The sequence below is a fragment of the Oryx dammah genome, unplaced genomic scaffold, assembly GCF_014754425.2.
Source record: "Oryx dammah isolate SB20612 unplaced genomic scaffold, SCBI_Odam_1.1 HiC_scaffold_26, whole genome shotgun sequence".
NCBI lineage: Eukaryota > Metazoa > Chordata > Mammalia > Artiodactyla > Bovidae > Oryx > Oryx dammah.
In genome coordinates this window covers 4,725,604-4,741,725 of record NW_024070210.1, presented here as the reverse complement: position 1 = coordinate 4,741,725, position 16,122 = coordinate 4,725,604, and positions in this window count along the sequence as shown.

The window sequence follows — 16,122 nt, the reverse complement described above, 5'->3', positions numbered from 1 at the left end:
ATTATCCAGTACAATAAAGGCAAAGTAAGGGAAGGAAATGACTTTACTAGTGGCCGAGGAGGGCTTCCTGTGTTTCATTATAACTCAGAATCAAGCACGTGGCACACATATATAGACTCTAGTCAAGGAGACACTTGCCTAGAGATTGTTGGTTTTTTTTTTTTTTTCCTAGTATACTTTATTTTATTTATTTATTTTTAAAATTTTACTTTATTTTACTTTACAATAAAGTAAAGATTTCCCTGGCGGCTCAGATGGTAAAGCGTCTGTCTACAGGGCAGGAGACCCAAGTTCGATCCCTGGGTTGGGAAGATGATCTCCCTGGAGAAGGAAATGGCAACCCACTCCAGTACTATTGCCTGGAAAATCCCATGGACAGAGGAGTTTGGTAGGCTACAGTCCATGGGGTCGCGAAGAGTCGGACACGACTGAGCGACTTCTCTCACTCACTTACTTTACAATACTGCATTGGTTTTGCATACATCTACATGAATCCGCCGTGGGTGTACCTGAGTTCCCCATCCTGAACCCCGCTCCCACCTCCCTCTCCATGTTTTTACAGAGCAGTAGTGCAGTCTTGGCTAAACAGTGTGCTGAAAGGAAGGTACAGTGATTTCCTGTGTATATTTTGCCTTCACACATGCGTGACTGCACGCCTGCTCAGTTTAGTCATGTCTGACTCTTTGTGACCCCATGGACTGTAGCCCACCAGGCTCCTCCAGGGAAGAATAGTGGAGTGGGCTGCCATTTCCTCCTCCAGGGGAATCTTCCTAATCCAAGGATCAAACCCGCATCAGATTTCTCCTGCATCTCCTGAATTTGCAGGCAGATTCTTCACCACTGAGCCACCTGGGAAGCCTTCTTCCACACATGTATAGCCTCTCTGAATATTGGCATATCCTACCAAGTGGTTAATCTGTTAACCATCAATGAGTCTACATTGACATATCATCATCGCCCCAAGTCTAGGGTTTACATTAAGGTTGACTTTTGGTGATATACATTCTATGGACTTGGACAAGTGGATAATGACATGTATCCATCACTACCAGATACAGAGTATTTTCAATGTTTTAAAAGTCTTCTGCATTCTACATATTTATCTACTCCATTCCTAATCCCTGGAATTCACTTAACTTTTTCTTCTTCCTGTTTCCATGGTTTTGCCTGTTGTAGGAAATGTAAAAGTTGCAGTCATGTATATGTCATCTTTTCAGATTGGCATCCTTCATGTAGTAATAAACATTTAAGTTTTCTCCACATACTTGTGTGGCTTAAGAGCTTATTTCTCTTTAGTGCTGGATAACATTCCATTGTCTAGGTATACAAGAGCTCATTTATCCATTCACCTACTGAAAGATATTTTGATTGCTTCTATATTCTGGCACATGAATAAAACTGCTATAAACATCTGGGTACAAGTTTTAGTATGGACATAAGTTTTCACCTCTCTGGGGTAATGTGAATTGCTGGATTATATGTGGAGTTGTTTAGTTAGAAGTTGCCAAACTCTCTTTCAGAGTGGCTCGTAGAATTTTGCATTTCCACCAGCAGTGCGTGAGTTTCTGATTCTCCAGATCCTTACTAGCACTGGATGTGGACACTGTTCCAGATTTTGATCACTTAATCATGTGTGGGCTTCCCAAGCGGCTCAGTGGTAAAGAATCCTCCTGACAGTACAGGAGGCACAAGAGATGGGAGTTCAATGCCTCGGTCGGGAGATCCCCTGGAGCAGAAAATAGCAACCCACTCTAGCATTGTTGCCTGGAAAATTCCATGGACAGAGGAGTCTGGAGGGCTGCAGTCCACGGGGTCATGAAGAGTCAGGCATGACTGAATGACTGAAAACACACACACACACACACACAAGGTGTGTAGTACTATCTTGTTTCCATACGCTTTTCCCTAGTAAGATATGATGTTGAACACTTACTCATATGCTTACTTGTCATCTGTATGTCTTCCATGGTGGAGTGTCTGCTAAGGATTTTGGCCAATATTTTGGTGGGGTTGGTTTTCTGTGGTTGAGATTTAAGAGTTATTTGTACATTTTGCATCACTTCTTTATCAGATGTATCTTTTGCCAGTATTTTTTTCGCAGTCTGTGGCTTGTCCTCTCATTCTCTTGACACCACATATAGGAAAGTATCTTTATTTTGGCGGATTTTATTGTACATACTGCTGTGTTTCATGTGCAAATTTCTCTTGCTTATTTCTAGAATGTGGGAAAGGAAGTGACTTTTGTATATTAATCTTTATCGTGCAACTTCATATAAACACTTAAGAGTTGTAAGAGATTTTTTTTTTTTGTTATCATTTCAGATTTTCTACATAGACCATGATGTCATCTCTGAACGAAGACACGTTTTTTTTTCTTCCTTCCCAATCTGCATTTTTTTTATTTCCTTTTCTTACCTTATTGCATTAGGCTTCCCTGGGGCTCAGAGGATAAAGCATCTGCCTGCAATGCAGGAGACCCAGGTTTGATCCCTGGGTTGGGAAGATCCCCTGGAGAAGGAAATGGCAACCCACTTCAGTACTCTTGCCTGGAGAATCCCGTGGCCAGAGGAGCCTGGTGGGCTATACAGTCCAGGGGGTCACAAAGAGTCTGACGCCACTGAGTGACTTCACACACACCTTATTGCATTAGTTAAAAATTCCAGTATAATGTTGAAAAGGAGTCATAAGAAGGAACATTCTTGCTTTTACCTAATCTTAGTGACAAAACTTCAAGTACTTCACCACTGAGTTTATGTTCAGTTCAGTTCATTCGCTCAGTCATGTCTGACTCTTTGCGACCCCATGAATCACAGCACACCAGGCCTCCCTGTCCATCACCACTCCTGGAGTTCACTCAAACTCACATCCATTGAGTCAGTGATGCCATCCAGCCATCTCATCCTCTGTTGTCCCCTTCTCCTCTTGCCCCCAATCCTTCCCAGCATTACAGTCTTTTCCAATGAGTCAACTCTTCGCATGAGGTGGCCAAAGTACTGGAGCTTCAGCTTTAGCATCATTCCTTCCAAAGAACACCCAGGGTTGATCTCCTTCAGAATGGACTGGTTGGATCTCCTTGCAGTCCAAGGGACTCTCAAGAGTCTTCTCCAACACCACAGTTCAAAAGCATCAATTCTTCGGTGCTCAGCTTTCTTCACAGTCCAACTCTCACATCCATACATGACCACTGGAAAAACTATAGCCTTGACTAGATGGACCTTTGTTGGCAAAGTAATGTCTCTGCTTTTGAATATGCTATCTAGGTTGGTCATAACTTTTCTTCCAAGGAGTAAGCGTCTTTTAATTTCATGGCTGCAGTCACCATCTGCAGTGATTTTGGAGCCCAAAAAATGAAGTCTGACATTGTTTTCCCATCTATTTCCCATGAAGTGATGTTAACTATAGACTTTTTGCAGAGTTTATTTTTTTTTTTTTTTAAGCCAAGTTAGGCAGTTCCCCTCTATTCCTATGGTACTGAGCAATTTCATCATGAGTGCAAGATTTGGCCACATGTTTCTTCCATATCTATTGATATGATTATGTGATTAATCTTTAGTCTGTTGATACAATGAATTACAATAATTGATTTTTGAATGTTGAACCAGTCTTACATACATGGAACAAATTACACTTGGTTCGGTTCAGTTAAGTCACTCAGTCATGTCTGACTCTTTGCGACCTCATGGAGTGCAGCAGGCCAGGCCTCCCTGTCCATCACCAACTCCCAGAATTTACCCAAACTCATGCCCATTGAGTCGGTGATGCCATCCAACTATCTCTTCCTCTGTGTTTCCCTTCTCCTCCTGCCTTCAATCTTTCCCAGCATCAGGGTCTTTTCAAATGAGTCAGCACTTCACATCAGGTGGCCAAAGTATTGGAGTTTCAGCTTCAGTGTCAGTCCTTCCAATGAACACTCAGGACTGATTTCTTTTAGGATGGACTGGTTGGATCTCCTTGCAGTCCAAGGGACTCTCAAGAGTCTTCTCCAACACCACAGTTCAAAAGCATCAGTTCTTTGGCCCTCAGCTTTCTTTATAGTCCAACTCTCACATCCATACATGACTACTGGAAAAGAATACCTTATACACATATATAATAAAAATGTTTCCCACACAGTCTCCCACATTGCAGGCAGATATTTTTGTCATCTGAGCCACTAGAGAAGCCCAATAAAAGTTTATGTATAATAAAATATTGATAGTTTTTTGGTATTATTTGGAGCAAATTGTTATATTTGTTCAGTTAAGAGTAAGAAAATCAAGCTGTTATTTGCCTTCACTTAATCCTTCTTTGATGCACATTTTTTACTGTATATATTGAAATTTATGACCTTCCTTATTTTCCTTATATCTAAAAAGCTTCCTGATAGCTTAGTTGGTGAAGAATCCATCTGCAATGTAGAAGATCCCAGTTAGATTCCTGGGTTGGGAAGATCCTCTGGAGAAGGGATAGGCTACCCATTTCAGTATCCTTGGGCTTCCCTTGTGGCTAGCTGGTAAAGAATCTGCCTGCAATGCAGGAGACCTGGGTTCCATCCCTGGGTTGGGAAGATCCCCTGGAGAAGGCAAAGGCTACACCCTCCAGTATTCTGGCCTTGAGAATTCCATGGACTGTATAGTCCACGGGGTTGTAAAGAGTCAGACATGCCTACATGACTTTCACGTCACCTCACTTCAAAGGTCTTTTAATATTTCTTGCAAGGAAAGTCACTTGCTTTGATTTTTTTCTCTGTAATTTCAGAATATGTGTGCTGAATTGTTTCAGTTGTGTCCAATTCTTTGTGACCCTATAGATCATAGCCCAGCAGGCTGTGAGAATCCATAAGATTCTCCAGGCAAGAATACTGGAGTGGGCTGCTATGCCCTCCTCCAGGGAATCTTCCCAACTAGTGACAGAACCCACGTCTCTTACATTTCTTGCACTCCCAGGTGAGTTCTTTACCACTAGTGCACCCTGGGAAACTAATTTTAGAATATTAGTTGTCAAAAACTTACAGTTTTCAAGCAGGGCTTTTTAGAGCGCCAATGTTCTGGAACGGGTGTGGCAAATACTATGAATAGCAGTCCAAATGGAAATTAATCCCAGGGTGGTGAATAGATTTTTTTTTTTTTCCTGTTTAAAAACAGAGGTACTAGCCAACTACACATGGATCAGACTAGCATAGTGCATAAATGTTGTGTTATAGCTAAGTAGTAGGCAATTTAGGGAGGGGATTCCCTTAAATTTATTAGCATTACTCTTATGTAAAATAACTGTTCTTTGAAGCATTTGAGATTTAAACTGAAAACTCTAGACAGCAATGATCTCTAAGGTCTTAGAAAGTAGTTTAGGTTCTACCAAGTGTACAGGTTATTTTCCCCAGGATGGAATCCAAAAGGTTTTCAGAAGACTCAGCTATCACCAGCATTTGATGTTGTCAGAGTTTGGGACATTTCCATTCTAAGAGGTGTGTAGTGGTATCTCACTTCAGTATTAATTTTCAATTCCCCAATGAAATACAATGCAAAGCGTCTTTTAATATTCTTATTTACCATCTGGATATTTTCTTTTGCAAGATGTATGTTCAGATCTTTGACTGATTCTTTAAACAGGCTGTTTGTTATATTATTGTTGGGTTTTGAGAGTCCTTTGTATATTTTGCATAACAGATCATTCTTAGATATATATTTTGCAAATATTTTCTCCCAGTCTGGGGCTTGTCTTCCACCTCATTTTGCAGAGCAGAAGTTTTAATTTAATGAAATTCAGCTTATCAATTATTTATGCTTCCTTTGTTGTTACATCTCAAGAGTTATTACCATTCCCAAGGTCATCTAGGTGTTCTCCCACATTACCTTTTTAGAGTAGTTTTGTTTGGCACTTTACATTTAAGTTTATGATCCATTTTTAATTGTTCTTTGTGAATCCTATTAAGCATCTAACTTCATTTCCCTGCATGTGGATGTCCATTTGCTCCAGAATTATTTATTGAAAGGAAAGTCTTTGATCCAATGTGCTGTCCTTGCTCCTTTGTCAAAGATCACTTGACTATATACGAATCTATTTATGGAATCTACTTTTTACAAGGATCTATTTATTTATTCTTTTGCCAATATTCAGTTCAGTTCAGTCCAGTCGCTCAGTCGTGTCCGACTCTTTGCAACCCCATGAATTGCAGCACACCAGGCCTCCCTGTCCATCACCAACTCCCAGAGTTCACTCAGACTCACGTCCATTGAGTCAGTAATGCCATCCAGCCATCTCATCCTCGGTCGTCCCCTTCCCCTCCTGCCCCCAATCCCTCCCAGCATCAGAGTCTTTTCCAATGAGTCAACTCCTCGCATGAGGTGGCCAAAGTACTGGAGTTTCAGCTTTAGCGTCATTCCTTCCAAGGAAATCCCTGGGTTGATCTCCTTTAGAATGGACTAGTTGGATCTCCTTGCAGTCTAAGGGACTCTCAAGAGTCTTCTCCAACACCATAGTTCAAAAGCATCAGTTCTTCGGCGCTCAGCCTTCTTCACAGTCCAACTCTCACATCCATATGACCACAGGAAAAACCATAGCCTTGACTAGGCGGACCTTAGTCGGCAAAGTAATGTCTCTGCTTTTGAATATGCTATCTAGATTGGTCATAACTTTTCTTCCAAGGAGTAAGTGTCTTTTAATTTCATGGCTGAAGTCAGCATCTGCAGTGATTTTGGAGCCCCCAAAAATAAAGTCTGACACTGTTTCCACTGTTTCCCCATCTATTTCCCATGAAGTGATGGGACCAGAAGCCATGATCTTCATTTTCTGAATTTTGAGCTTTAAGCCAACTTTTTCACTCTCCTCTTTCACTTTCATCAAGAGGCTTTTTAGTTCCTCTTCACTTTCTGCCAGAAGGGTGGTGTCATCTGCATATCTGAGGTGATTGATATTTCTCCCGGCAATCTTGATTCCAGCTTGTGTTTCTTCCAGTCCAGTGTTTCTCATGATGTACTCTGCATAGAAGTTAAATAAGCAGGGTGACAATACACAGCCTTGACGTACTCCTTTTCCTATTTGGAACCAGGCTGTTGTTCCATGTTCAGTTCTAACTGTTGCTTCCTGACCTGCATACAGATTTCTCAGGAAGCAGATCAGGTGGTCTGGTATTCCCATCTCTCAGAATTTTCCACAGTTTATTGTGATCCACACAGTCAAAGGCTTTGGCATAGTCAATAAAGCAGAAATAGATGTTTTCCTGCAACTCTCTTGCTTTTTGGATGATCCAGCAGATGTTGGCAATTTGATCTCTGGTTCCTCTGCCTTTTCTAAAACCAGCTTGAACATCAGGGAGTTCACGGTTCACTGCTGAAGCCTGGCTTGGAGAATTTTGAGCATTACTTCACTAGCATGTGAGATGAGTGCAATTGTTCGGTAGTTTGAGCGTTGCCTTTGGCATTGCCTTTCTTTGGGATTGGAATGAAAACTGACCTTTTCCAATTCTGAGGCCACTGCTGAGTTTTCCAAATTTGCTGGCATATTGAGTGCAGCACTTTCACAGCATCATCTTTCAGGATTTGAAATAGCTCCATTGGAATTCCATCACCTCCACTAGCTTTGTTTGGAGTGATGCTTTCTAAGGCCCACTTGACTTCACATTCCAGAATGTCTGGGTCTAGATGAGTGATCACACCATCGTGATTATCCGGGTCATGAAGATCTTTTTTGTACAGTTGTTCTGTGTATTCTTGCCAATTAGATCATCTTTATTGTTGTTGTTCAGTCTCTAAATAATTTCTGACTCTTTCCCCCATGGATTGCAGTATGCCAGGCTTCCCTGTCCTTCACTATCTCCCTGAGTTTATTGAACTCATGTCCATTGAATCAGTGATGCCACCCAACCATCTCATCCTCTGTTGCCCCCTTTGCCTTTTGTCCTCAATCTTTCTCAGCATCAGTGTCTTTTCCAATGAGTCAGCCCTTTGCATCAGGTAACCAAAGCACTGAATCTTCAGTTTCAGCATCAGTCCTTCCAATGACTATTCAGGACAGATTTCCTTTAAGATTGACTAGTTTTATCCCCTTGCAGTCCAAGGGACACTCAAGAATATTCTCTAGCACCACAGTGCAAAAGCATAAATTCTTCGGTGCTCAACCTTCTTTATGGTCCAACTCTCACATCCATACATGACCACTGGAAAAACCATAGCTTTGACAAGACAGACCTTTGTTGGCAAAGTGATGTCTCTGCTTTTTAATGTGCTGTCTAGGTTGGTCATAGCTTTTCTCGCAAGGAGCAAGTGTCTTTTAATTTCATGGTTACAGTGATAGTCCACAGTGACCCTAGAGCCCTAGAAAACAAAATCTGTCACAATTTTACTTCTTCCTGATCTATTTGCCATAAAGTGATGGGGCCAGAGGCCATGATCTCAGTTTTTGGAATGCTGATTTTTAAGCCATTCTCCTCTTTCACCCTCATCAAGAGGCTTTTTAGTTCCTCTTCACTTTCTGCCATTAGAGTGGTATCATCTGCATATCTGTGTTTGTTGATACTTCTCCAGACAATCTTGATTCTAGCTCATGCTTCATCCAGCTTGGCATTTCACATGATTACTCCCCATAGAAGTTAAATAAACCGAGTGAAATATATACAGCCTTGATGTACTCCTTTCCCAATTTGGAACCAGCCTGTTGTTCCATGCCCATCCAGTTTTAACTGTTGCTCCTTGACCTGCATACAGGCTTCTCAGGAGACAGGTAATGTGGTCTGGCATTCACATCTCTAAGAATTTTCCACACTTTGTTGTGATACACACCACCAAAGGCTTTAGCGCAGTCAATGAGGCAGAAGTAGATGTTTTTCTGGAATTCCCTCGCTTTGTCAATGATCCAGCGGATGTTGGCAGTTTGTTCTCTGGCTGTCTTCATTACCCTAGCTTTATAGTAAATCTTTTGGTTTTTTGTTTGTTTGTTTTTATATATAAATGTATTTATTTTAATTGGAGGTTAATTACTTTAAGCCAGGTTTTATCAGTTCGGCAACTTTGTTCTCTTTCAACATTGTGTTGACCATACTGCTTTTTTTTTAAAACCTCTCTACAGCAACTTTAGAATCAGTTTGCCAGTATCCACAAAATAGTTTGCTCAGTTTTAATTGATATTGCACTGAATCTATAGATCAAGTTGAGAGGAATTAACATCTTGCAAATATTGGTTCTTACTATCTATGAACTTGGACTATTTCTCCCTTGATTTTGTTCATAAGAGCTTTATAATTTGTCTTATATTTTGTTCATCAAAGTTTTGTAATTTACCTTAGAGTCTATAATTTGACTTTATATATATTTTAGATTTAAGCCTAAATATTTTATTTTGAAAGATGCTAATGTAAATGGTGTTGTATTTTTAAATTTCTAGTTCCAACTGCTCTTTATTCAGGTATATTTTTAAAAAATGATTCACTTTAGACACAAAGTGTTTTTTATTCTATATTTTCTTGATTACTTCATATAAGATAGAAGCTATTTATTTAAGAAAGAAGCAAAACTGAAGTTTTATTTGGATAGTTTGTGTAAATTGCTGACTATAATATAATTTTGCAAAACTTTCAGGTGTATTTATGAATGTTCTTAGTAAATTTTAGAATTTTCTATATAATAATACTATATATGGTGATGTTTCCTTTTTTGCTTTAATCTTTGTCTTTCATTATGTTGAGATGAATCTTTTGTTATTAGCAAAGTTGATTTTTAAAAAATTTTCTTCATGAAATTTGGTCTTTAAAGTGTCTTGTACAATGTATTAGTTTTTTATTGTGCTGTTAACAATCTTGAATATTTTCCTCCATATTACTTTGTGTTTTATATGTTTCATGTCTTTCTTTAATTTATATGTATAAGTATATATTTCATATTTCTTCTTAGTGGAATGAACTATTATTTACTCAGGATTTTTTTTAAACTCCTGTAGATATCATGTGTTCATATTTTATTACTCATGTTTAAATGTTTAACCAATTTTATTCAATTTCTCACAATCATTCAGTGTTACCTGAGATGTATCTGTTAACGTTCTTGTTACCTGAACAGCAATGTGGAGCTTGTAGATGCTTTTTACCTATTCAATCCTGGCACATCTTCCTTGATTGCTTATTTGTTTAGAGCTTTGGTTACAACTTCTTCTGGCATTTTCCAATGTACATATTATCATCTGAGCTATCATCAGTGCTTACTTAGCACTGTTATTTCCTGAACTCTATTATATTTGATAAGACACTCTCTTTCATTTGAATTTTTATAGTGTTTGTTTTTAACAGATAAAGTTTCCTCAGTAGATTAGTCAATGATTTTTAGTGACTTGAGTATTTTGCATTTCAATAAAGTTTGTGTAGGAATATTGACTGTTGTTTATCCTGCTCTGTACCTGATGTGATTCTTCGGCATGCGCAGTCTTGCTCTCGTGATCTCTGGAGCGTCTTTTCCTATTTGTTAGTGAATGCATTTTGCTGCCCTGGGTCTTTGCAGCCTGTGCACTCTTTGCCGCTGCACACAGTCTTTCTCTAGTTGTGATGAGTGGCTTTCTCATTGTGGTGGCTTCTCTTGTTTTGGAACATGGGCTCTAGAAAGCATGAGCTCAGTAGTTGTAGCCCATGGACTCAAGACCATGGGCTCAGTTACCCTGTGGCATGCAGTATCTTAGCTCTAGGATCAGGGGTCAAATCTGTGTCTCCTACACTGACAGAGTCTCAACCATTGGGATCACAAGGGAAGTCCCCTCTGGAGTATCTTTTATTAGTTAAAAATTATTTTTAAAATGTTTACACTTGCCTATTCTTTTTGATTCCTCTGTATGAAAGTAGTCTGGGGACAATGTGTCTTCTGTGTGTCTTTTAATGCTTTTTTTTTTTTACCATGTTTCATCAAATCTGTGTTCAGCTGTGTCTAATCTTATTGAGTTCATGATATCAAAGGTTATGTGTTCTAGTAAATACTATATTTTGAAGAATTTTTCTTATCTTTTCCTCCTTTTGTCCACTTTCTTTCAGTCTTTTGCTTTTACTTTTGGAGTTGTTTTTTCTTTTTTTTTCAGATTCTTCTACAATGTAAATTTATTTTGTGCTATATTCTGTATTACCTCTGTTGTCCTGGCTTCATAGACATTATTTCCTCATGCTTATGTTCTTTGATTTTTGAGCTCACTTTTTTCCACCTAGGAAGATCCCGTCAACAATGGGTTGAAAAATTATCCCTATATAGTAGCTCTGTGCACTTTCCAGATGGTGCTAGTGGTAAAGAACCCCACCGCCAATGCAAGAAATGCAAGAGACGTGGGTTCGATCCCTGGGTTGAGAAGATCCCCTGGAAGAGGGCATGGTAACCCACTCCAGTGTTGTTACCCAGAGAATTCTATGGACAGAGGAGACTGGCGGGCTACAGTCCACAGGGTCACACGGAGTCAGACATGGCTGGGGCAACTTAGCATGCACATAGTAGCTTTGTATATTTCTTTTTGACCTAATGTTGTTTTCACATATGTCTCATGGCTTAGAATTTCCACTCCCTTGGAACAATATAAATCTAGAACTGACATAAATGTGCAAACCTATATTTTTTTTTGTTCTCTGTGGGTACATTTTCCCCCGTTTTATGCAGAATTCAAAGCAAAGTCTCAGATTCAATGGTTTAAGAGAAAAGTTTAAAAGAGGGGACGATAATTCCACATTTCTTAGTTAAGCAGAAATATTCTATAATTTTGAAGGTCCAAACACATAGTCATGTTTCTGATAGAGCTTCTATATTCAGCTGCACCATCCCCCTACTTCATTAGATTACCAGCTTTTGAGTTTATTTCTATACCTTTAGATGGAAGTAAACTAAAATTAAATAGAACTTGATACCTTTTCTGTTATATACCCTTTGAGTTCTCTTCCTTTGTTTTCTGGATGACTACATTTTTAAAAAAAATTAGTTTGTCAGCCTTATTTGTGTTTATCACAAGTGAAAATGTCTGTGCTTTTTCAGTCCACATTTTACTGAAATAAGAATTTCAAATAGAACTTTACGTTGGGAAAGTCATTTAATTCCTTTAGCCCTCATTTCTTTGTTTTTACAGAAAAAGTTTTGAATCAATAGTGATTCAAGAGCCTATCTGCAAAAATCAATAAATTTATAACTTTCTAGTGTATTAACTAACAACCGGAATAAAGAATATATGCCCGAGTAGAAAAAAAATATTATATTCAGCAATTGCAAGTATATTTTAATGCCTCTTTCTCATGGACTATTCTATGAGGTTTTTATAGACATATATACCTATTTTTAACAGATAGCTTTGATGAAAAAAGTTATCTGAAGAAAGACATGGAAGCAAAGATAAATGGGAAGGACATGAAATTTGATATATCATTGACCTTTGAACAATCCAGAGGCTAGGGGCACAGATCTTCTGTTTGGTCATAAAACCACATGTACTTTGTGACTGACCACTTTTATACGTAGTTCCACATCCAGGATTTAACACACCTTTGACTGTGTCGTGCTGTATTACATACTTAGTGAAGAATATCCACAGTTCAAACCCATGTTGTCCAAGGGCTAATGGAGTACAGATCTATATATAGAACATAAAATATGTATTATAGACCTTCCTCAACCAGCCTCCTCTCTGCCAGGTAGTACCTTGTAAGTTCTTGTTCTTTATTAATGACATTGATACCTAGTGAGGATTCCCTGGTAGCTCAGCAGGTAAAGAATCTGCCTGCAATGTAGGTGACCCCGGTTCGATTCTTGGGTCCGGAAGATATCCTAGAAAAGGGATAGGATACCCACACTAATATTCTTGGGCTTTCCTGGTGACTCAGCTGATAGAGGTTCTGCCTACAATGGAGGTGACCTGGGTTCAGTTCCTGGGTTGGGAAGATCCCCTGGAGAAGGGAACGGCTACCCACTCCAGTATTCAGGTCTGGAGAATTCCATGGACTGTATAGTATATGGGGGCACAAAGAGTCAGACACGACTGAGAGCCTCTCACTTTCAGTACCTAGTGAGGCTGTTCATTTCTTAAACTACTTGAATACCACTTTTAAGCAATTTACTGGGACTGCAACCAGGGATAAGATTATGTAAACCACATTATTGCCCTATTAAATATGTTTCTATGCTTTCTTGATCTCTGTGGCTTTATTAAAATATGGGGCTCTGCTGTCTCAACTGGTATGAGAATTTTGGATGGATGTCTTACTACTTCAAGGAGCAAAAAAGTCACCACTCCTGCCCTTCAGTGGCAGTTGCTCTAGGTTGCGGGTTATAATTACACGCATTTGAGCCTATTGTCAAACAAGAAAAGTTTAGGTTTCTTGAGGGGGCCTCGAAAATTCACAGTTTTGATGGATAGTCGAAAGCACCATTGCAATGTTTGCCACTGCATTTAGTGAGATATGAAGAAAGTGAAATTCTTTCATTGATTTATGTACATTTTTGTAAATCAGTCCCTCAAATGGGATATAAATGACCCAGTCTGTATTCTTGCCAAGGGAGAGGAAACAGATCTCAATTTGGCAGGCAATTTAAGTCAAGTATTTAAAGATAATTAAATACATAAAAGGTCACTTTGCACCCCATCCCAAAGAAAGACAATGCCAAATACAATTGTAGTCATTTCACACACTAGCAAAGTAATGCTCAAAATTCTCCAAGCAAAGCTTCAAAAGTAGGTGAACAGAGAAACTCTAGATGTTCAAGCTGGATTTAGAAAAGGCAGAGGAACCAGAGGTCTAATTACCAACATCCACTGGATCATAGAAAATGCAAGAGAATTCCAGAAAATCATCTACTCTGCTTCATCAAATACGCTAAAGACATTGACTGTGTGGATCAGACCAAACTGTGCAAAACTTTTCAAGAGATGGGAATACCGGACCACCCTACCTGACTCCTCAGATCTGCATGCAGGTCAAGAAGTGACAATTAGAAACGGACATGGAACAATGGACTGGTTCAAAATCGGGAAAGGAGTATGTCAAGGCTGTATATTGTCACCTTGCTTACTTAGATAATATACAAAGTACATTATGTGAAATGCTGGGCTGGATGAAACACAAGCTGGAATCAAGATTGCCAGGAGAAATATCAATAACCTCAGATATGCAGATGACACTGCCCTTATGGCAGAAAGTGAAGAGGAACTAAAGAGCCTCTTGATGAAATTGAAAGAAGAAAGTGGAAAAGCTGGCTTGAAACTCAACATTCAAAAAATGAAGGTCCTGGCATCCAGTCCCATCACTTCATGGGAAATAGATGGGGAAACAATGGAAACAATGACAGACTTTATTTTCTGGGCTCCAAAATTACTGCAGATGGTGACTGCAGCCATGAAATTAAAAGACACTTGCTCCTTGAAAGAAAAGCTATGATCAACCTAGTTCAGTATAGTTCAGTTAAGTCACTCAGTCATATCCAACTCTTTGTAACACCATGGACTGCAGCATGCCAGGCCTTCCTGTCCATCACCAAATCCCGGAGTTTACTCTAATTCATGTCCATTGAGTCGGTGATGCCATCCAACCATCTCATCCTCTGCTGGCCCCTTCTTCTCATGCCATCAAACTTTCCCAGCATCAGGGTCTTTTCCAATGAGTCTGCTCTTCTAATCAAGTGGCCAAAGTGTTGGAGTTTCAGCTTCAGCATCAGTCCTTCCAAAAAACACCCAGGACTGATCTCCTTCAGAATGGACTGGTTGGATCTCCTTGCAGTCCAAGGGACTCTCGAGTATTCTCTGACACAACAGTTCAAAAGAATCAATTCTTTGGTGCTCAGCTTTCTTTATAGTCCAACTCTCACATCCATACATGATGACTGGAAAAACAATAGCCTTGACTAGATGGACCTTTGTTGGCAGAGTAATGTCTCTGCTTTTTAATATGCTGTCTAGGATGGCCATAAATTTCCTGCCAAGGAGCAAGTGGCTTTTAATTTTATGGCTGTAGTCACCATCTACCTCCCAAAATAAAGTCTGCCACTGTTTCCACTGTTTCCCCATCTATTTCCCATGGAGTGATGGGACCAGATGCCATGATCTTAGTTTTCTGAATGTTGAGCTTTAAGCGAACTTTTTCACTCTCCTCTTTCACTTTCATCAAGAGGCTCTTTAGTTCTTCACTTTCTTCCATAAGGGTGGTGTCATATGCCTATCCAAGGTTATTGATATTTCTCCCAGCAATCTTGATTCCAGCTTATGCTTCATGCAGCCCAGCATTTCTCTTGATGTAGTCTGCATATAAGTTAAATAGGCAGAGTAATACTATACAGCCTTGACTTACTACTTTCCCTATTTGGAACCAGTCTGTTTTTCCATGTCCAACCTAGATAGCATATTAAAAGCAGAGACGTTACTTTGCCAACAAAGGTCCATCTAGTCAAAGCTATGGCTTTTCAAGTAGTCATATATGGATATGAGTATTGGACCATAAAAAAAGCTGAGTGCTGAAGAACTGATGCTTTTCAACTGTGGTGTTGGAGAAGAGTCTTGAGAGTCCCTTGGACTACAAGGGGATCCAACCAGTCAATCCTAAAGGAAATTAGTCCTGAATATTCATTAGAAGGACAGGTGCTGAAGCTGAAGCTTCAATACTTTGGCCACCTGATGAGAAGAACTGACTCATTGGAAAAGACCCTGATGCTGGGAAGGATTGAAGGCAGTGGGAGAAGGGGATGACAGAGGATGAGATGGTTAAATGGCATTACTGACTCAATGGACATGACTTCGAGCAAACTCCGGGAGTTGGTGCTGAACAGGTAAGCCTAGCCTGCTGCAGTCCATGGGATTGCAAAGAGTCAGACAGCACTGAGCAATTGAACTGAACTGAAATATTTCAAAAGAAGAAATAGATAAAGAAGGCTGGTAATTTAGGTCCAACATTTGGGGTGGGTGAAAAGTTAGTGAACAGTGAAAGAGGCAGTGCAAAGCCTTTAAAGATTTGCCGTACAAATGAATTCTGCTTTAGAAAACTTAGCCTAATGTCAATTATGGTGTGCATGAGATATGATGTCAGTTACACATTGTCCATATTGGCATACAACTAAATGCATCAATTCAGTTCCATTCAGTCGCTCAGTCGCATCCAACTCTGTGACCCCATGAATCACAGCACACCAGGCCTCCCTGTCCATCACCAACTCCCAGAGT